We start from the raw sequence: 22402 nt of genomic DNA, 5'->3' as shown, positions 1-22402 counted from the left end.
AACAGAAAATTAACAATGAAACACAAACTTTAAATGATACAATAGACCAGTTAGACCTAATTGATATCTATAGGACATTTCACCCCAAAACAATGAATTTCACCTTTTTCTCAAGCGCACATGGAACCTTCTCCAGGATAGATCACATCCTGGGCCATAAATCTAGCCTTGGTAAATTCAAAAAAGTTGAAATCATTCCAAGCATCTTTTCTGACTGACTACAATGCAGTAAGATTAGATGTCAACTACAGGAGAAAAACTATTAAAAATTTCAACATATGGAGGGTGAACAACACACTGCTGAATAACCAACAAATCACAGAAGAAATCAAAAAAGAAATAAAAATATGCATAGAAATGAATGAAAATGAAAACACAACAACCCAAAACCTGTGGGACACTGTAAAAGCAGTGCTAAGGGGAAGGTTCATAGCAATACAGACATACCTCAAGAAACAAGAAAAAAGTCAAATAGATAATCTAACTCTACACCTAAAGCAACTAGAAAAGGAAGAAATGAAGAACCCCAGGGTTAGTAGAAGGAAAGAAATCTTAAAAATTAGGGCAGAAATAAATGCAAAAGAAACAAAAGAGACCATAGCAAAAATCAACAAAGCCAAAAGCTGGTTCTTTGAGAGGATAAATAAAATTGACAAACTGTTAGCCAGACTCATCAAGAAACAAAGGGAGAAAAATCAGATCAATAAAATTAGAAATGAAAATGGAGAGATCACAACAGACAACACAGAAATACAAAGGATCATAAGAGACTACTATCAGCAATTATATGCCCATAAAATGGACAACTTGGAAGAAATGGACAAATTCTCAGAAAAGTACAACTTTCCAAAACTGAACCAGAAAGAAACAGAAAATCTTAACAGACCCATCACAAGCATGGAAATTGAAACTGTAATCAGAAATCTTCCAGCAAACAAAAGCCCATGTCCAGACGGCTTCACAGCTGAATTCTGCCAAAATTTTAGAGAAGAGCTAACACCTATCCTACTCAAACTCTTCCAGAAAATTGCAGAGGAAGGTAAACTTCCAAACTCATTCTATGAGGCCACCATCACCCTAATACCAAAACCTGACAAAGATGCCACAGAAAAAGAAAACTACAGGTCAATATCGCTAATGAACATAGATGCAAAAATCCTTAACAAAATTCTAGCAATCAGAATCCAACAACACATTAAAAAGATCATACATCATGACCAAGTGGGCTTTATCCCAGGGATACAAGGATTCTTCAATATCTGCAAATCAATCAATGTAATACACCACATTAACAAACTGAAAGATAAAAGCCATATGATTATCTCAATAGATGCAGAGAAAGCCTTTGACAAAATTCAACATCCATTTATGATAAAAAAAAAAAAACCCTCCAGAAAGCAGGAATAGAAGGAACATACCTCAACATAATAAAAGCTATATATGACAAACCCTCAGCAAACATTATCCTCAATGGTGAAACATTGAAAGCATTTCCCCTAAAGTCAGGAACAAGACAAGGGTGCCCACTTTCACCACTACTATTCAACATAGTTTTGGAAGTTTTGGCCACAGCAATCAGAGCAGAAAAAGAAATAAAAGGAATCCAAATTGGAAAAGAAGAAGTAAAACTCTTACTGTTTGCAGATGACATGATCCTCTACATAGAAAACCCTAAAGACTCCACCAGAAAATTACTAGAGCTAATCAATGAATATAGTAAAGTTGCAGGATATAAAATCAACACACAGAAATCTGTTGCATTCCTATACACTAATAATGAGGAAATAGAAAGAGAAATTAAGGAAACAATTCCATTCACCATTGCAATGAAAAGAATAAAATACTTAGGAATGTATCTACCTAAAGAAACAAAAGACCTATATATAGAAAACGATAAAACACTGGTGAAAGAAATCAAAGAGGACACTAATAGATGGAGAAATATACCATGTTCATGGATCAGAAGAATCAATATAGTGAAAATGAGTATACTACCCAAAGCAATCTATAGATGCAATGCAATCCCTATCAAGCTACCAATGGTGTTTTTCACAGAGCTAGAACAAATAATTTCACAATTTGTATGGAAATACAAAAAATCCTCGAATAGCCAAAGCAATCTTGAGAAAGAAGAACGGAACTGGAGGAATCAACCTGCCTGACTTCAGGCTCTACTACAAAGCCACAGTCATCAAGACAGTATGGTACTGGCACAAAGACAGAAATATAGATCAGTGGAACAAAATAGAAAGCCCAGAGATAAATCCGCGCACCTATGGACACCTTATCTTTGACAAAGGAGGCAAGAATATAAAATGGAGAAAAGACAATCTCTTTAACAAGTCGTGCTGGGAAAACTGGTCGACCACTTGTAAAAGAATGAAACTAGAACACTTTCTAACACCAGGATACACAAAAATAAAATTTAAAAAAATAATGAACTCAAAATGGATTAAAGATCTAACCATAAGACCAGAAACTATAAAACTCCTAGAGGAGAACATAGGCAAAACACTCTCCAACATAAATCACAGTAGGATCCTCTATGACCCACCTCCCAGAATGTTGGAAATAAAAGCAAAAATAAACAAATGGGACCTAATTAAAATTAAAAGCTTCTGTACAACAAAGGAAACTATAAGCAAGGTGAAAAGACAGCCTTCAGAATGGGAGAAAATAATAGCAAATGAAGCAACTGACAAAGAATTTATCTCAAAAATATACAAGCAACTCCTGCAGCTCAATTCCAGAAAAATATATGACCCAATCAAAAAATGGGCCAAAGAACTAAATAGACATTTCTCCAAAGAAGACATACAGATGGCTAACAAAAGATGAAAAGATGCTCAACATCACTCATTATCAGAGAAATGCAAATCAAAACCACAATGAGGTACCATTTCATGCCAGTCAGAATGGCTGCTATCCAAAAGTCTACAAACAATAAATGCTGGAGAGGGTGTAGAGAAAAGGGAACCCTCTTACACTGTTGGTGGGAATGCAAACTAGTACAGCCACTATGGAGAACAGTGTGGAGATTCCTTAAAAAACTGGAAATAGAACTGCCATATGACCCAGCAATCCCATTGCTGGGCATACACACCGAGGAAACCAGAATTGAAAGAGACACGTGTACCCCAATGTTCATCGCAGCACTGTTTATAATAGCCAGGACATGGAAGCAACCTAGATGTCCATCAGCAGATGAATGGATAAGAAAGCAGTGGTACATATACACAATGGAGTATTACTCAGCCATTAAAAAGAATACATTTGAAGCAGTTCTAATGAAGTGGATGAAACTGGAGCCTATTATACAGAGTGAAGTAAGCCAGAAAGAAAAACACCAGTACAGTGTACTAACACATATATATGGAATTTAAAAAGATGGTAATGATAACCCTGTATGCGAGACAGCAAAAGAGACACAGATGTATAGAACAGTCTTTTGGACTCTGTGGGAGAGGGCGAGGGTAGGATGATTTGGGAGAATGCAATTGAAATATGTATAATATCATATGTGAAATGAATCACCAGTCCAGGTTTGATGCATGATACAGGATGCTTGGGTCTGGTGCACTGGGATGACCCAGAGGGATGGTACAGGGAGGGAATGTGGGAGGGGGGTTCAGGATGGGGAACACGTGTACACCCATGGCAGATTCATGTTGATGTATGGCAAAACCAATACAATATTGTAAAGTAATTAGCCTCCAATTAAAATAAATAAATTTATATTTTTTAAAAATTGGTCAATTTATCTAATGAAAAACATCTGCCAAAACAGTTCACCCATTCCTCCCACCCTCTACTCCCTGTCTCTTAAAACTACCAATCTGTTCTCTTTATCTATGAACTTGGTGGCTTTTTTCCCTTAGATTCCACATATAAGAGAGATCATACAGGGACTTCCCTGGCAGTCTAGTGGTTAAAACTCTGTACTTCCACTGCAGAGGGTGAGGTTTCATCCTTATTCAGGGAACTAAGTTCCTGCATGCCATGGTAAATGGCCAAAAAAGAGAGAGAGAAGGAGAGAGAGAGAGATCATACAATAGTTTTCTTTCTCTGTTCGACTTTTTTCACTTAGCATAATGCCTTTAAGGTCCATCCATGTTGTGGAAAATTGATAAGAATTTACTCTTTTTATGACTGAATAATATTCCATTGCATATATGTACCACAATTTCTTTACCAATTTAATCATTGATGGACACTTGGGTTGTTTTCCTATCTTGGTTATTGTAAATAATGTTGCAATGAACACAAGGGTACCTATATCTTTTTGAATTAGTGTTTTCATTTTCTTCAGATAAATTTCTTAAATATTTCCTATGTTCAAAGTTGTATGCTGACCAGCATGGAAATGATGTGACCCCAGGGCTTAGAACACACTTTTTGGCAGAAACAAGACATGTTCAGAAAGGATTGGTGGAAAGCAGGCATAGAGGTGGCCTAGGTCTGAAAGATAGGGATGAAAGTTACATATGAGCTTGGTAGCAGTAGGGGTCTGGGACCAAATTGTAATGATAAAAGTCCACACAAACTTCCAAATTCAGTTGAGAAATTGAGACAGCAGGAAGACTTTCAAAGCAAGAAAGGGATTTGGACTTGCCAGTTAGTTCAGTAATTCCCTGAGTAGTTACCAGGGATACCACTGTTGACCAAGTGTGGGTGGTGTTCAGGTTGGAGCTTACAGACCTTTCAAGACACTTTCAAAGAAGGGGAGAAAAACAGGGCTGGCAAATGGTTTAGGAACATGGCGAGCAAGGACTTCTGTGACCTGAGCGCTGTCATCCATAAGTGAGCAATTAAAGCGACTTTCAACCTTAACACAGGGGTTGTCCTTAATCATTGACAACTTGGCTAAAACTTTTCAACTTCTGATTATTTCATCTCCCATGATGAAGCTATCTGTTCCTTGTTATCAGTTTATCAAGCTGTAAGCCTTTTGAGCACCCACAAGGGGCAACAGAGAGCATTAAGTATTCCCAAGGGCTTCCCTTGTAGTTCAGCTGGTAAAGAACCTGCCTGCAATGTGGGAGACATGGGTTCGATCCTCGGGTTGGGAAGATCCCCTGGAGAAAGAAACTGCAACCCACTCCAGTACTCTTGCCTGGAGAATTCCATGGACAGAGGAGTGGGACAGGCTATAGTCCATGAAATCGCAGATTCGGACATGACTGTGTGCTACCTTTCACTTTTTTTCACTTTAGGCTCAGCAAACCCAATCTTTGGGGGTCTTTTAAGAAACTGCACTCCATGCCAATATGAAGCCTTCATTCAGTAACTAGAGTTAAGGAGAGGTCAACTGCTTGGAAGAGGAAATAAAGAGACTGTGCACAGGGAGACCTACCTTCTTTTATGGCCTAACCCTCACTATTGCCTGGCTCTTTCCTGGACTCCTAGGAATCATGCTATTGGCTGGGGACAAAGCGATCCACGTTCATAACAGATCCTATCACACTACTGTCTTTCTGCTTCCTAGCCTTTGACTTTTCATTTAAATGATGTTGGATCTAATTTCTTTATGGCTGACTCACAACATAAAACATTTATTTATGATTCTGTACCCCCCTGAAAAATAAACAAGAAAAACACATCATTCATTCATTCATTAGACATTTGTGCAGAATCTACTATTGAAGAATTCTTTCAGACAAGATGACAATGTGGGGTAATTGTTATTGAACTGGCAGGAAGCCAAGCAGCATTAACAACAAACAAGTGAAAGAAAAACTTTTCACTGGCAAACTAGGTGGCAAAATCATTCCACACAAGCCTGAGTATTTATATTCTCCCATTTCAGTATAAAAACAAATGCCTTGATCACAAATTTATGGGATTTAAACTACAAACAAGAGCATGTCACTTAACTGACACTGCATTAATCCTCTTTCATAGGCCAGAATGTGTGTAAGTGAGACAGCTTCTCATCAGACATGATCAGCTCCCTGGCATGTCCATTGCTCAGCTGGAGAAGAAAATGTCTTTCAAGAACAACCTGTGCATCTAAGTTTTGGATAAACATAGAACAGAAAACATCACTGTGCTTTTAACAGAAATTGTTGGGGAAAGCAAAATGTACTGCACACATTTCTGGAGAAATTACCAGAGTAACTATTAGAGGAGTGTTATTAAAATGTGTCCTGCAGGGTCCTGGAGCACAGCCATTCCCAATTAGATGTTGGCTTTATCAGAAACCTGCCCCTTCCCTTCACAGAGAAAATAATTGGCACCTTAGGAGAATCTGTGACAACATCAGCAATTTCATTTGCTTGGTAGTGGTATTTTTTCCCTTCTCCTTTTCTTCCTCTCCCCCACCCCAAGCTATAATTCACATGCCACATACCATTTTTAAATGTACAGTTCATTGCTTTTTAGTGTATTCACAAAGTTGTGCAATCTTGACCTCTAATTAACTTTCTGTCTCGATGGATTTGTCTATCCTGGATGTTTCAAATGAATGGAATTATCCATATGGGGCCTTTTGTGTCTGCCTTCTTTGATTTAACGTCATTTTTTTCAAGGTTCATCTATGCTATGGTATGGATCAGTACTGCATTCCTTTTATGGCTGATTGATATTCCATTTTACTGATATACCACACTTTATCAGTGTATCAATGGACACAGATTATTTCCACATTTTGGCTATTATATATAATGTTGCTATGAACATTCACAGACAAGTCTTGTGAGATTGCATATTTTATTTCTCTTAGATGTATACTTAGAAGTGGAATTGCTAGGTCATGTAGTAAATATGTTTAACTTTTTGGTTAAAACTTTGGTTAACTTTTTGGTTTTCCAAATCAGCTGCAACATTTTGCTTCACACCAGCCATGTATGAGGTTTCAACTTTTCTCCATATCTTTACCAATACTTGTTATCATCCTTCTTTTTGTTTATTGCCATCTTAGTGGATGTGAAGTGGTATTTCACTGTGGTTTTGATTTGCATTTCCCTAATGAGTAATTTGGAAAACTCAGCAGTGGCCACAGGACTGGAAAAGGTCAGTTTTCATTCCAATCCTAAAGAAAGGCAATGCCAAAGAATGCTCAAACTACCGCACAATTGCACTCATCTCACACGCTAGTAAAGTAATGCTCAAAATTCTCCAAGTCAGGCTTCAGCAATACATGAACCATGAACTTCCAGATGTTCAAGCTGGTTTTAGAAAAGGCAGAGGAACCAGAGATCAAATTGCCAACATCTGTTGGATCATTGAAAAAGCAAGAGAGTTCCAGAAAAACATCTATTTCTGCTTTATTGACTATGCCAAAGCCTTTGACTGTGTGGATCACAATAAACTGTGGAAAATTCTGAAAGAGATGGGAATACCAGACCACCTGACCTGCCTCTTGAGAAACCTATACGCAGGTCAGGAAGCAATAACAAAGTAACTGGACATGGAACAACAGACTGGTTCCAAATAGGAAAAGGAGTACGTCAAGGCTGTATATTGTCACCCTGCTTATTTAACTTATATGCAGAGTACATCCTGAGAAATGCTGGGCTGGAAGAAGCACAAGCTGGAATCAAGATTGCCGGGAGAAAGATCAATAACCTCAGATATGCAGATGACACCACCCTTATGGCGAAAGTGAAGAGGAACTAAAAAGCATTCTGATGAAAGTGAAAGTGGAGAGTGAAAAAGTTGGCTTAAAGCTCAACATTCAGAAGACAAAGATAATGGCATCTGGTCCCATCACTTCATGGCAAGTAGATGGGGAAACAGTGGAAACAGGGTCAGACTTTATTTTTGGGGGCTCCAAAATCACTGCAGATGGTGATTGCAGCCATGAAATTAAAAGACGCTTACTCCTTGGAAGAAAAGTTATGACCAACCTAGATAGCATATTGAAAAGCAGAGACATTACTTTGCCAACAAAGGTCCGTCTAGTCAAGGCTATGGTTTTTCTAGTGGCCATGTATGGATGTGAGAGTTGGACTGTGAAGAAGGCTAGGCACCAAAGAATTGATGCTTTTGAACTGTGGTGATGGAGAAGACTCTTGAGAGTCCCTTGGACTGCAAGGAGATCCAACCAGTCCATTCTGAAGATCAGCCCTGGGATTTCTTTGGAAGGAATGATGCTAAAGCTGAAACTCCAGTACTTTGGCCACCTCATGCGAAGAGTTCACTCATTGGAAAAGACTCTGATGCTGGGAGGGATTGGGGTAGGAGGAGAAGGGGACGACAGAGGATGAGATGGCTGGATGGCATCACTGACTTGATGCATGTGAGTCCGAGTGAACTCCGGGAGTTGGTCATGGACAGGGAGGCCTGGCGTGCTGCAATTCATGGGGTCGTAAAGAGGTGGACATGACTGAGCGACTGAACTGAACTAAACTGAATGAGTAATGACATTATTAGACATGAAGGAAGCTTAAATACATATTACCAAGTGAAAGAAGTCAATCTTAAGAGGTTACATAATGTATAATTTCAACTATTTGACATTTTGGAAAAGGTGACAGTAAAAAAATCAGTAGTTGCCAGGGATTGGGGCAGAGGTGAGAGGAAGATAGATGAACAGGCAGAGTACAGTGGATTTTTAGGGCAGTGAAAATACTCTGTGGGCTTCCCAGGTGGCTCAGTGGGTAAAGAATCCACCTGCAGGGCAGGAGACCCAGGTTCGATCCCTGGATCGAGAAGATCCCCTGGGGGAGGGCAAGACAACCCCACTCCAGTATTCTTGCTTGGAGAACCCCATGGACAGAGGAGCCTGGTGGACTATAGTCCATAGGGTTGCAAAGAGTTGGACATGACTGAAGTGACTGAGCACCCAGGCACAAATACTCTATCATTCTATAATGGTGGATACATATTATTATCCATTTGTCTAAACTCATAAAATGTACACTGTCAAGAGTGAATGGTAATGTAAACTATGGATTTGGATGATTATATTTCAGTGTCAGTTCATCATTTGTAACAAATGTACCACTCTGGTGGGGGAAGTAAATAATGGGAGAGGATATGCATACACGGAGATAGGAGGTATATGGGAAATCTCTGTACCTACTGCTTAGTGTTGCTGTGAACATAAAATGGCTCTAAAATATAAAGTCTATTTAAAAAAAAACAGAAAGCAGGGCTTCCCTGGTAGCTCAGTGGTAAAGAATCTGCCTGCCAATGTAGGAGACAGGTTCAATCCTTGATCCAGGAAGACTCCACATGCCTCAGAGCGACTATTGAGCTTGTGCTCTAGAGCCCGAGAGCCACAACTACTGAGCCCACATGCTGCAATTAGTGAAATTCGAGCACCTAGATCCTGTGCTTCACAAGAGAAGCCATTGCAATGAGAAGCCCATGCACTGCAACTAGAGAATGGCCGCCGCTTGCCAGAACTAGAGAAAACCCCATGCAGGGACAAAGACCCAGCACAGCCGAAAAAAAGACCTTGTTAAAAAAATCAAGATAATGCAAGAGGTATTTAAGGAATAGTGCTAGAAAATGTATATGCCTCACATTCAAGTATAATTGTATTTTTAATGTATTAACTTTTGTATTCTTGACTCAGCTCCTAAATTATAAAGACCTTGAAACTATAAAAACCTTGATAAACCATGGTTTCTTTTTTATGTTACATTTAAGCTCTAGCACAATGCATATAATAAACTTTCAATATATACTTTTACCAAGAAAAGGAAAAGAGAATGGATAACGTCTCAAATGGACGAATCAAGAAACAATAATATGCATATTATTTGGAAATATCATGGTAAATACAGTCAAGATTTGTTTAAATATTTTGAAAGTGGTTGTCTTTTGAAAATGAAAACAGCACCTCAAATCACATATTTTAAAAAACCCAACAAATGAAGCCTTGTTTTGAATGAAATTTATAAACTCTTAAATATATTCACTATTATAGTACCCTTGGTTCTTCTGACTCCTCTTGTTTTCAAAAAATATTTTTGAGTCTTTTGCTTAAAGTATATTTTACTTGGTTTCTATTTCTTCTCTGTTTTCAAAATGCAAGCAACTTTTCAAATATATGTTGTCAAACTTTTTAAAATTAATTTTTACTGGAGTATAGTTTATTAATAGTGTTGTATTAGTTTCTGCTGTACAGCAAAGTACATCACTTATACATATATGCACTTTTTTTAGAGTCCATTCCTATATAGGCCATTTTGAAATGAGTTTACTCTTTAAAAACTCTTAATAATTTTCTTTTGTTTTTTCCATTATATCTTATTTAATTTAAATTTATTTTTAATTGGACAATAATTGCTTTACAATATTGTGCTGGTTTCTGCCATATATCAATATGAATTAGCCACAGGTACACATATGTCCCCTCCCTCTTGAACCTCCCTCCCACTCCCACCCCATCCCATCCAATTTAGGTTGTCACAGAGCACTGGATTTGAGCTCCCTGCATCACACAGCAAATTCATGGATCTCAAAACTACTCCTGAAGAGATTTAAGGGAGAAATCTTAGATTGTACCCGGGTATATCTGGTTAACTTCTGTCTGGGAGTTCCTTACTCCCTTTATCTCTTCCTGAAAGCAATTTTTTTTTAAGTAAATGGCCAAAGTCATACCCCCAAAGTTTCCATGTCTTATGGTCTTATATTCAAAACATTCTAAATCATTTAAAAGATTACAAAGAGTCCAAGTGTCCATCAGTAAGGGCTTGGTTAAATTATGGTGCATCTACCCAATGTTAAATTTCAAGTTCAGCTACTTCCTTTCACCATCTTTCTAAAATAACAACAGGAATACAATTAGTGAGATATAAGTAGTGTACTCAATTTTTCATCATTTTTCAAATTGATTAGAGTAAAAATGTTTGACCTAAATACAAAAAGGACAGTGGATAAATTAAGGAGTAATGGCAACTAATTAGCCAATATATATATATATATATATATATATATATATATTTTTGTTGTTTTCAGTTGCCTAATTCTATTTGTGATTAGACCAATAATTAAATTTACTTTTATTCCCTGAGAAGACACCAAATGATCATGGAACATATGAATAACAGAGATGCAAGTGTGAGAATAAACTGGCTGGTGACTAATCCATGAAGTAAAAAATTTACATGCTGAAAATTAATAATCAATTTTCTATGAAATGCATCCTCAGTTCCTCGACAAGTTACAGTTACCATATGACCTAGCAATTCTCCTCCTAGAGAAACGAAAGCATACGTCCTCATAGAAACCTGTGTGTTAATGTTCATAGCAGCATTATTCATAATAGCCAAAAAAGTAGAAACTATACAACGTTCACAACAGATGAACAGATGAATAAGAAGTGGTATATCCCTACACTGGAGATATTACTCAGCCATAAAAAAGAATGAAGTACAAATATATACTACAATCTAGATGAACCTCAAAAACATTATGTGCAATGAAAGAAAACAGAAAGAAAACAATGTTTCCATTGACATAACATACCCAGAATAGGCAAATCAGTAGAGACAAAGCAGATTGGTATTTGCTTGGGGTTGGGGGATAGGGTCTTGCCTGGAGAATCCCAGGGACAGGGGAGCCTGGTGGGCTGCCGTCTATGGGATCGCACAGAGTCGGACACGACTGAAGCGACTTAGCAGCAGGGGGATAGGGAAATGGGAAACTATTGCTTAATCAGTACAGGTTTTCCTTTTGGGATGATGAAAATTTTCTAAAATTAGATGTGATGGTTGCACAAGCCTATGAATATAGTAAAAATCACTAGATTGTACATATTAAATGAGTGAATTATATGTATTAGGAAGTCATATGAATAAAACTGTCAACAAAAAAGAAAGGAGCAATTAGGACAGATAAGAGGAGGGTAGCAGGTCTCCCTGGCAGATTCAGGTAAACACAGCTGGATGTGAAATCCCTCGGGTTTCTGTTCTCAGACCCTTGGGTTTTGGAAGGAGCCACAGCTGTGGTTTGCCAAAGCACCTGAAAGGCTCCAATCAGTCACAGGCCTAGAGAAACATCATGAGCTGAGAGAAGCAGGATTCTTGATCTGCATGGCAGTCAGCCGGATCTCCAGCCACCCATGCCTGTGGGTGAATGAAATCACCTATATGGCAGGGAACACCAACCACTTGGTGCTGGGAAATGGAAGTCAGAGGCCCAAGCAAGCATGGTACCACTTGGAAGAAGAGCACAGCAGAAGGTGTGTGGGAAGCCAGCTCTCCCCTGGGATGCCCATGGACTATATGAGGAGACTGTCGACAGCCAGTTCTGATAGAGATCAATATATGCTAACTACAAAATCATTCCAAAAAAAGGAAAAAAGATACATGTACATTTTATCCTATCTTAAAACCTGTACACTTGCTCACCAATCTATTGATTTAAGGCCAATGTTTTTTTTCCCCCGAACATGAATATGTTGATGGGTTTTTCTCCTTATCCTTCTTGTTTAAATAGCACATTTAAACAGCATCTGATTTCCAGTGTCTGTTTATTCAAAACAAATAAAGGACTCAGAGATATGGGTAGTGAAATCTGAGAGCAGGATATTTCTAGATTTTCATGTTTTCCCATCTTTGCTGATATCTCAACCACAACTAAACTGACAATGATATTTTAGCTATTTAAGTCTTTTAACAGTTTCTACAATCATTAAACTTAGCTTTTATAAAATGTTTTTACAGCCATATCTATTCAATTTATGTAATATTTAGTTATAATTACAATAACTAGTGTTATTAGGGGTTAGGGGACTGCTTTGGTCTGAATGTGTCCCTCCAAAATTCATATATGGACATTCTTACCCCTCAGGTGATGATATTAGGAGGTGACTATGTCATGAGGTTGGAACCCTCTTGAATGAAATTAGTGCTCTTATACAAGGAGCTCCCAATCCAGTATTCTGGCCTAGAGAATTCCATAGACTGTATAGTCCATGGGGTCATGTTGCAAAGAGTTGAACACAACTGAGTGACTTTCACTCACAAGGAGCTCGAGAGCTTGCTCACCCCTTTCACCATGTGAGGATACAGTGAGAAGCTAGCAGTCTGCAACCTAGAAAAGGGCCTTCAATAGAATGAGACTGTTCTGGCTCATTCACATTGGACTTCCAACTTCCAGAAGTGTGAGGAAAAATTCATTGTCTATAAGCCACCCAGTCTGTGATATTTTGTTATAGCAGCCTGAATGGTGCAAAAGAGGGACAGACTGAACTGACTTGTGGAAGGTGTACCACCCCAGTGGACGAGGTGGGAGTGCTCAGGGCTGACCGGTGGGAAGCCTTCCACAGGCAGGTGACTCCTGTAGGCAGACAACTCAGGCATTAGTGAGCACATCCACAGAGACTGGAAAGTGTCTGTGAGTTCAGCTAGTCAGATTAGTGGAGGTTGTCTAAGAGGCCTTTTGTTGTACCCAGTTCACCTCTTGGCCACAGTCAATCTTAATAGAGCCCTGCTCCTGAGTGATTGGACCCCACTCTGAAGGTTGTTCTGAACCTTGATTTTATCTGTCACTCTAGGTCTGAGGTGTGACATGCTGGCTTTCAGATGCTCCCAATGACCCCCATCTCCTGGCATTCACACCTTGTGTAATTGTCTCCCTTCAAGTGTGGTCTGAAACTTGCTTTTAACCAGTAGAATGTGGCAGGGGCTATGGGTGTCACTTCCATGATTATGTTACGTAAAATGGTAACCTCTGTCTTGCTAAGCAGACTCTCTGTTGCTGTCTCAGCACTTTGGTGAAGCAGGCAGCCATATTAGGGAAGCCTAGGTGACAAGAAAATGAGGTGAGTGTCTGGCCAGGAGACAGCCAGGAACTGAGTCCCTCAGTCCAACAGAGACCACAAGGAAATAAACCCTGACAGCAAACTGTAAGATTTTAGGAATGGATTCTTCCCCAATTGAGTCTCAGAAGAGGCCCCAGCACTAGTTAACACTTTGCACCTTGTGAGAGACCTTGAGGCGAAGGACTCAGCTAAACCAAGCCTGGATTCCTAGAACTGAGATAATAAATATATGTGTCGTTTTAATTTAAGCTGCCAATTTTGTTTTTGTTTTTGTTTTGGTGAGGGGGGCTACTCTATACGGCATATAGGATCTTAGTTCACCGACCATGGGTTGAACCCCTGCCCCCAGCTAGACTGCCAGGGAAGTCCCTTAAGCTGCTTTTGAAAAATGTAGAATTAGGGCTTCCCTGGTGGTCCAGTGGTAAAGATCTGTCTAGCAATGCAAAGGACACTGCTTCTATCCCTAGTCTGAGAAGATCTCACATGCTATGAGGCAACTAAGCCCATGTGCCACAAGTACTGAAGCCCGTGTGCCTAGAGCCTGTGCTCCACGACGAGAAGTCACTGCAATGAGAAGTCACTGCGATGAGAAGCCCATGAGCTACAAGCAGAGAAAGCCTGCTTGCAGCAATGAAGACCCAGTGCAGCCAAAAATAAAACAAAGAAAGAATACAGGATTAAATACCAATACTGCCTTGTTGAGAATATTTGATTTTACATTTTCCTCAAAGAGATTAATATTGTTATAGATACCAGTAAACAAACACAACATGGCAAATATCTCTTTCAAAATAGTTTTTAGAAACTGAAGCATTTATTGGTGAAATGATATGCTGTCTCAGATTTGCTTTAAAATTGTCCTGTAGGAGTTGGGGGAGGAAGAATGGAGGGAATATATTTGACACAAGTTGGGCTATGTGCTAGTAATTATTGAAGCTGAGTGATGTATCTGTGGGGGTTCATTATATTATTGCTTACTTTTCTGTATGTTTGAAATTTTCCATAATAAAACCAAAACAATTTCTATAATGTCACACAGTTCAGCAAAGGTAACAATAGTTAAACAACTAGTATTTCAGAAGCTATTATAATCTATGTATAAACACTGTACAAAGTAATGGGAATATTGTGATTCAAAGTAGGTGGTATGGATACTTCTATACTTGATTTGAGATACTGTTTTTCAAATACTATATATACATGCAAGTTATGACATTGTTAATTATTCAGTTTTGGAGAGGGAGGGGATCCAAGACTATAGCTTTCTAAATGTATTTTGGTTATATAAGCTGTATGTAAATCATTGCCATATTAATTGGCAGTGACTTTGTATAGAAAATTTAAGTAGAAAATTTTAAGCAGAAAAAGTTACAAATATATTGACTGTAACATAGGTTGACTCTCTCCCTATATGTGTGTATTTCTCTTTTATATACATATATATAGTAGCATAAATAAAACTGAAATCATATGTAAAAATGAAAAAGTTCCTATGTAAAGTTCTATGAAACTTGGGGAAAGCCTAGAGTGAAAAAAAAGTAGTTTAGTTGTTCTCTTGGAACCAGAACATTTAATAGAAGGGGAACAAATGAGGCCTTCTATTTAGCAATAAACATCTCTTTTTTATTTTTTTAATTAAATTTATTTATTTTAATTAGAGGCTAATTACTTTACAATATTGTATTGATTTTGCCATACATCAACATGAATCCACCATGGGTGTAGACGTGTTCCCAATCCTGAACCCCCCTCCCACCTCCCTCCCCATACCATCCCTCTGGGTCATCCCAGTGCACCAGCCCCAAGCTTCCTGTATCGTGCATCGAACCTGGACTGGCGATTTGTTTCTTATATGATAACATCTCTTTTTTTTAATTGCCTTTTAAAAATATTTCATTCAGTCACTTAGTCATTCAACAAATATTATTGAATATCTGTACTGTGATAATCAAGGAGCTCATGTTTTGATAGGAAAGAAAGAGGAAATTTAAAGTCCAGCCTTCAGTGAGAAAGTGACACTTTGGGGCAAGGCCTCAAGGAAAGACTTTTAAAAATTATTTTATTTATTTATGGTTATGCTGGGTCTTGTTGCTATGGGCAAGCTTTCTCTACTTGCGGCGAGCAGAGACTACTCTTTGTTGCGGTGTGCGGCTTCTCATTGTGGTGACCTCTTCTATTGCAGAGCACAGGCTCTAGGCACACAGGCTTCAGTAATTACGGCACTTGGCTCAGTAGTTGTGGCCCACAGGCTATAGATTGCGGGCTTGGTAGTTGTGGTGCATGGGCCCAGCCACTCCACTGCACATGGAATCCTCCCACACCAGGGCTCAAACCTGTGTTCCCTGTATAGGCAGGCTGACTCCTGTGGACTGTACCACCACGGAAGTCCAGAAAGGACTTCTTGACAGTGGCTTGAAATTATCTTTCAGGGAGGGACTGATTGGTCAGAAAATAATATTAATGGAAATGAAAGCATGCACACAGTCATTTACAAAGCTTCTTATGTACATGATCACATAGGATCCTCACACGATAGAAAGAAGCATTGTCTACCTAAACAAGAGCTTACTTGCATGAACATGATTATAAAGCCACCAGGTAAATACTACTAACAATTTGTGCCTGTTACAAGGGAGCCAATGAGCCAATTGTCTCAGAACATGCAGGACCCATCTGATGGGAAATTCTCAGCCCGTTGGTAATGGCATATTCAAACTAAAGGATTTCACAACCTGTTGGTCTACTAATGTAGCTATATCATGAAAATAAAATATGGGTTTATTATTTAATTTTCCAGATAATTATTCATTTCTGATTACATTTTCTGTCTCCTCTAAAAGTGGGCACAACTTTTCCCATTCACTCACTAACTGAGCAAATATTTATTGAGTGCCAAGCTCTGTATTGGGTTTCCAAGGTGGCTCAGAATTAAAGAATATGCCTGCAGTACAGGAGATTTTGATCCCTGGGTCAGGAAGATCCCTTCAAGAAGGAAGTGGCAACTCACTCCAGCATTATTGCATGGAAAATCCCATGGACAGAGAGCATGGTGGGCTATAGTCCAAAAGAGTTGGACATGACTTAGTGACTAAACAACAACAAACAAAGCTCTGTATTAGGCACTATTGGCTATCCATATTAAGTCAAACATGGATCTTCACATGAAAGGAAGATCTTTCCCCAATACAGGAAAAATGCTGGTTAAGACTTTATTCAGTGCATCACCTTAATTTAGGAGGCTGAAAGAAGTGGAAGTAGTTCAGAGAAAGGGAAAAAACCCTATGAATCCCAGTTAATGTGGACTTTTTTGCATGTAGAGATTTATAATACACCTTAGAGTTTACAAAGTGATATCATATGTGTATTGCTTCCTTTAATCTTCCCATAACAACCCCATGAGGGAGGTATTTCCATAAAGATTCAGCAATGTAGAACTTTGTCCAGTGTCACACAGTGAGTCAGGACTCAGATCCTCCTCGTCTTCTCCGTGATAGACACAAAGAAGTCCACCTCGAGGAAGGAAATGCTGCCTAGCTGTGGGGAGTTCAGTCAGCAAACAGCCTCCAGCTGTCAGCTCCTTCCACAGCTACAGAGTTACCTCACAGCCAGATCGCACCTTTTCTGAGACAGCCTGCATCTGTTGACTCAGAGAGGTTGGATTATAAAGGTGTAGCTATTTTGGCTTGATAACAGAGCACTTAGGTCATCACTGGTTGCTCCAGAGTCCCACAGAAGTAGAGAAAAAACAATCCTAAAGTTCATATGGAAACACAAAAGACCCCCAATAGCCAAAGCAATCTTGAGAAAGAAGAGCAAGCCTGGAGGCATCATGTGTTCTGATTTCATACTATATAACAAAGCTATAGTAATCAAAATAGTATGGTATTGGCATAAAAATGATACATAGATCAATGGAACAGGATAGAGAACCCAGAAATAAACTCATACATATACAGCCAAGTCATCTTTGACCAGGGTGTCAAGAGCACACAGTGGGCAACAAATGGTGCTGTGAATACAGGGTAAGTCTAAACATAACCCAGATGCACTGGGCCTGACAACGGAGGAAAAGGACTATACTCCAAAGAAGCTGCAAGAGGTAGCTGGTGTGTGTCAGCAGGAGAAGATCGGATTTTGAGGTTGGTTGATCGATGTGGGGATGGATAACCTCAGAGAGATGTAGTTGAGTTTACTGAGTACTTTCCTGAAATACAGGTATAACACCTTGTTACGGACCCCAGGAAGTGGTGTAAATTTTCTATTAGGATGGCTCCTAGAAGGAAAATGTGATAGCCTATGCTGTATGGATTTGAAATGTCAATTATTGTGGTGGCAAATAGTTGAGGATGGGATTAGAAGGCTCAAGGAAGTGGGCGTGCTGGAATGGACATCCCCACGTCCAACCACAAGAACCAGCATAAAAGTTTGTCTTCCATAGGAAGAGCCAGAGAGCACACTATTTAACAAAGCTGTCAGGAATGCTCAGGTGAGATGGATGCCAACGTCACTCAAGAGTTCAGTGGTGGCCTCCTTTGCCATCCAGGTCTGAGAAAAAACTGTCATAAACTTAGGTTACTGATAGCATTATAGATGAAAAAACTCATGACAACAGAAGCCAGGTGCTTAATCACCAGGCACCAGGAGTTTGCAGTTATTGTAATATAACCAAGTTTACACTGGCAGCCAAGGGGTCCGACCCACAGAGTTATGGAGATGGTGAACAGAGCGTAGCATTTACAGGCACTATTACTACTCCATTTGTGATAACAGAAACAGTCTGGGAGACCAAGGCCCCTTGTTTAAAAAAAAAAAAAATCATGATCCCCTGTCCAGTTTCCAGACCCAATTCAGTTTTCGACTCACTGATAGAAGACCTGGCTGAATCCCTCAGAGAAAGGACCCTGCAATATCACAGCAAGTATCCACTATAGTGATTTCCCTTCTGCAAAGGGACCTCTGATCATTTATTTGGGTAACTGTGTACTGGAGAAAGAGTACACTTTGATATTTTGAGGGCTATAGGACATAGGGTCTGAGTTGACATAGATACCTGGATACTCAAAATATCATCATAGCCTCCAGTGAAAGTGGGAACATATGAGGCCCAGGTAATACGTGGTGGAGTCCTGGCCAAGATCCAGTTCATGGAAGGTCCGTGGCTACAAGAACTTCGTGATCATCACTCCAGTCTCCAAGGGTACAATTAGGTAGTTGGCACAACTACCACTCTGTGTCCTTGGCCAGTGAGATAAGAGCTATCACAGTGGGGAAGGCAAGTGGAAACCTCTGATACTGAACCACCAGCACCACACTGCCCTGCTTGACTGTGACAGTAAATGGTCACATTGCAGAAGGGGCTTGTAGAGATTAATACCACCCTTAAGGTTCTAAAGGATTGCAGGGTGGTGATTCTCATCATATTTCTATTTAATTTGCCAGTCTTGTGCCTGCAGACATTAGCTGGGATAGGACTGTAGACCACCACAAGTTCAACCAAGTAGTAGCTCCAATCACATCAGCTGTGCTAGATGTGATCCCCTTAAATACGTCCTTATGGCCACTGGTTTGGCAAATACTTTATTTTCTGTCCCAATCAGAAAGGAGAATCAAAAAGAATTAGCATTCAAATGGAAGAGGAAATAGTATACACATTTACAGTTGTTGGGGTTTTTTGGGGCGGTTCTGGCGGATACTCGTTTCTTCGCGAGGCCTTTCTCTAGTTGCGGTGAGTGGGGGCTGCTCTTCATTGCAGTGCGTGGGCTTCTCATCGTGGTGGCTTCTCTTGTTGTGGAGCACAGGCTCTAGGCACGTGGGCTTTAGTAGTTGCAGCTTGTGGGCCCTAGAACATGGGCTCAGTAGTTGTGGCGCACGGGCTTAGTTGTTCCACGGCATGTGGAATCTTCCTGGACCAGGGATCAAGCCTGTGTCCCCTGCACTGGCAGGTAGATGCCTATCCACTGTGCTACCAGGGAAGTCCCACACCTACAGCTTTGTCCCAGCGCTATATTAGCTCTGCTATCCTCTGTCATAATTTAGTCTGAAGAGATAAGAACCTTCTGGGAATCCTGCAGAACATCTCACTAGCCTACTACATTGACAATATTTCGTTGATCAGACTAGAAGAGCAAGAGGGAGCTATTGTTCCACTTCTTGGTAAGATGCATGTACTCCTGAGGATGGCAGATAAACCCTACAAAGATTCAGAGGTTTACCAGATCCATAAAATATTTAGAGGTCCAGTGGCCAGGGATTTGCTGGGGCACCCCCTTCAAAGCAAAAGACAACTTCTTATACTTGTACCTCTTGCCACAAGAGAAGGAATCATGACCTCTGATGGGTCTTCTTGGGTTGTAGAGGCAGTGTATCTCACATCCAGAGATTCCACTCCATCCCAAGTGACAAGGCAACACACATCAGCTATGACTGGGGCCCAGAGCAGTGAAGGGCTTTGCAGCAGGTCCAGGCTGCCATACATGCTGCCCAGCCATATGATCTTGGCAGATCACATGGAATTAGAGGTATCAGCAGTGAGAAGACACAGTATGGAATCCATGGCAAACCCCCATGGGAGAATCACAATGCAGGCCCACGGGGTTCTGGAACAAGGCCATGCCATCTGCAGAAAAGAGTTACATGCCTTTAGAAAAACAGCTCCTGGTATGCTGCTGGGCCCTGGAGAAGATGAAACACCTGACCACAGGACACGAAGTAACCATGCAACTAGAATTATCTATCATAAACTGGGTCTTATCAGGTCCATTAAATCATAAGGTCAGGCAGACCCAGCAACAATTCATTACAAGATGAAAGGGAGGTATCCAAGGGTGATCATGAACAGTACTAAAGGGCATAAGCAAGTTGCCAGCTCAGGTAGCTCCGATGCCCATAGCACGCACCACTGATGCACAGAGCACCTCCCTCAGTTCATGCCAACAGCTCTTTGGGGACCCCCATCAGATGAACTGGAGGAGGAGGGAAAAGCCTGGTTTACAGATGGGTTGGGTCAGTATGTGGGCAGAAGTGAAAAATGGATGGTAGCTATATTAGCCTCCTTCAGGGGGTGGGGGACTTGAAAGAGAGTGTCACATAAAAGTCCTCCCAATGGGCAGTGATTTGGGTGATATACTTAATCACCCACTTCGGGTGGAAAGAGAAGTAGCTCTAGGTTAAAATATTTATACATTGATGGTCAGTGGTGAAGGTTCTGAATAGCTGGTTAGGGGTTTGGAAGGAAAAAGCCTGGTAGATGAGGAACAAGGAGATCTGAGACAGAAGCATGTGAATTGGCTCTACGCATGAAGATCTTTGCATCACATGTTAACATCCACCAGAGAGCATACTGCTCAGAGGAGGCACTGAATAACCAAGTAAACAAAACGACCTGGGCAGCCGACATCAGCCAGTCTTTGTCACTGGCCACCCCAGTGATGGCAAGATGGGCACGTGAACACAGTGCCCACGGTGGCAGACTCAGAAGCTACACATGGCTCCAACAGCATGGACTCCTGCTTACGAAGGCTGATCTTGCTAATGCTACTGCAGAATGTTCAACATGCCACATACAGAGACCAACACAAAGCCCCCAGGATGGCACTATTCCTTGAGACCAACTGGGCACCTGGTAGCAAGCTCACAACATTATGTTCCTTCCATCCTGAAAGGGCCAATGGGTCATTCTCATAGAAATAGACACAGATTTCAAGTATGGGCTTCACTCTCCTGCCTGCAGGTCCTCAGCTAGCAACTTCTTTCTCAGGACTTATTATGGGATGCCATATAACATTGTATCACACCATCTCTGATGTCTCTATCCATAGATGACAGATAGGTAGACAGATAGATAGGTGATAAAGAAATGTAGAAGATATAGATATCAAAATAAAATCTCTTAATGGTTCTACTTCTCTGTTTGAATCCTGCCTAATGCAGGAACTTACACTTACCCTCCCTGTAACTCTACAGGACTTGAGGACCTGGTTTCCAAAGGAGGCATCCCTTCTCTGGGGCACAACTAGAATCCCACTGAGTTTGTTTCCTTTCCTTTTCTTTTGGTTGCACTGTGCAGCTTGTGGGATCTTAGTTCCCTGACCAGGGATCAAACCAGGGCCCTGGCAGTGAGAGCACCATGTCCTAACCACTGGACCACCAGGGAATTCCCAAGAATCCCATTGAATTCTAAGCTACAGCTGCTGCCTAAGCCTTTTAAGGCCCTTGTGTCCAGTGTCCAGCAGGCCAGAAGAGAGGTAAGTGACACAGCAGGGGTAATGGACTCTGATTGTCAGGAGCAGGGCTGCTGTTAAACGAGAGCCCTGAAGAAGCGCGTGTGGAACTGTGTGGCCACTTGGGCCTCTGTGAGTTCTCTTTTGCCCAGTGATGACAGGAGGTGGACAGATACAGCAGCCCCAGCCTGAGAAGGGCATGATGACCAGGGGCTCCCTCCCTTCGAAGACGGTCTGGGTCAGGCCCGCCAGTAAGGCACTGAGGCCACCAGAGGGCGGTAGCACCGGGAGAGCATGACCTAGAACAGAGAGTGAAGGAAGAAGATCCTGTGGTTATGCATGCTGTCGTGTCTGACTTTTCGCGACCCAGCTGACTGTAGCCCGCCAGCCTCCTCTGTCCATGGGATTCTCCAGGCAAGAATACTGGAGTGGGTTGCCATTTCCTTCTCCAGGGGATCTTCCC

The 22402-nt window shown here is 40.7% G+C and overlaps 1 non-coding gene across 1 annotated transcript; it reads right to left on the bottom strand.

Annotated features, from left to right (window-relative positions):
• Positions 1 to 21800: 21800 nt before the first annotated feature.
• On the bottom strand, positions 21801 to 21872 carry TRNAE-CUC (transfer RNA glutamic acid (anticodon CUC)). The gene has a single exon. It is a non-coding gene; the product is annotated as a tRNA-Glu (tRNA).
• Positions 21873 to 22402: the final 530 nt, after the last annotated feature.

The sequence above is a fragment of the Bos javanicus genome, chromosome X (assembly GCF_032452875.1).
Source record: "Bos javanicus breed banteng chromosome X, ARS-OSU_banteng_1.0, whole genome shotgun sequence".
In the NCBI taxonomy this organism is placed as follows: domain Eukaryota; kingdom Metazoa; phylum Chordata; class Mammalia; order Artiodactyla; family Bovidae; genus Bos; species Bos javanicus.
This window is presented reverse-complemented; position numbering and strand designations above follow the sequence as displayed.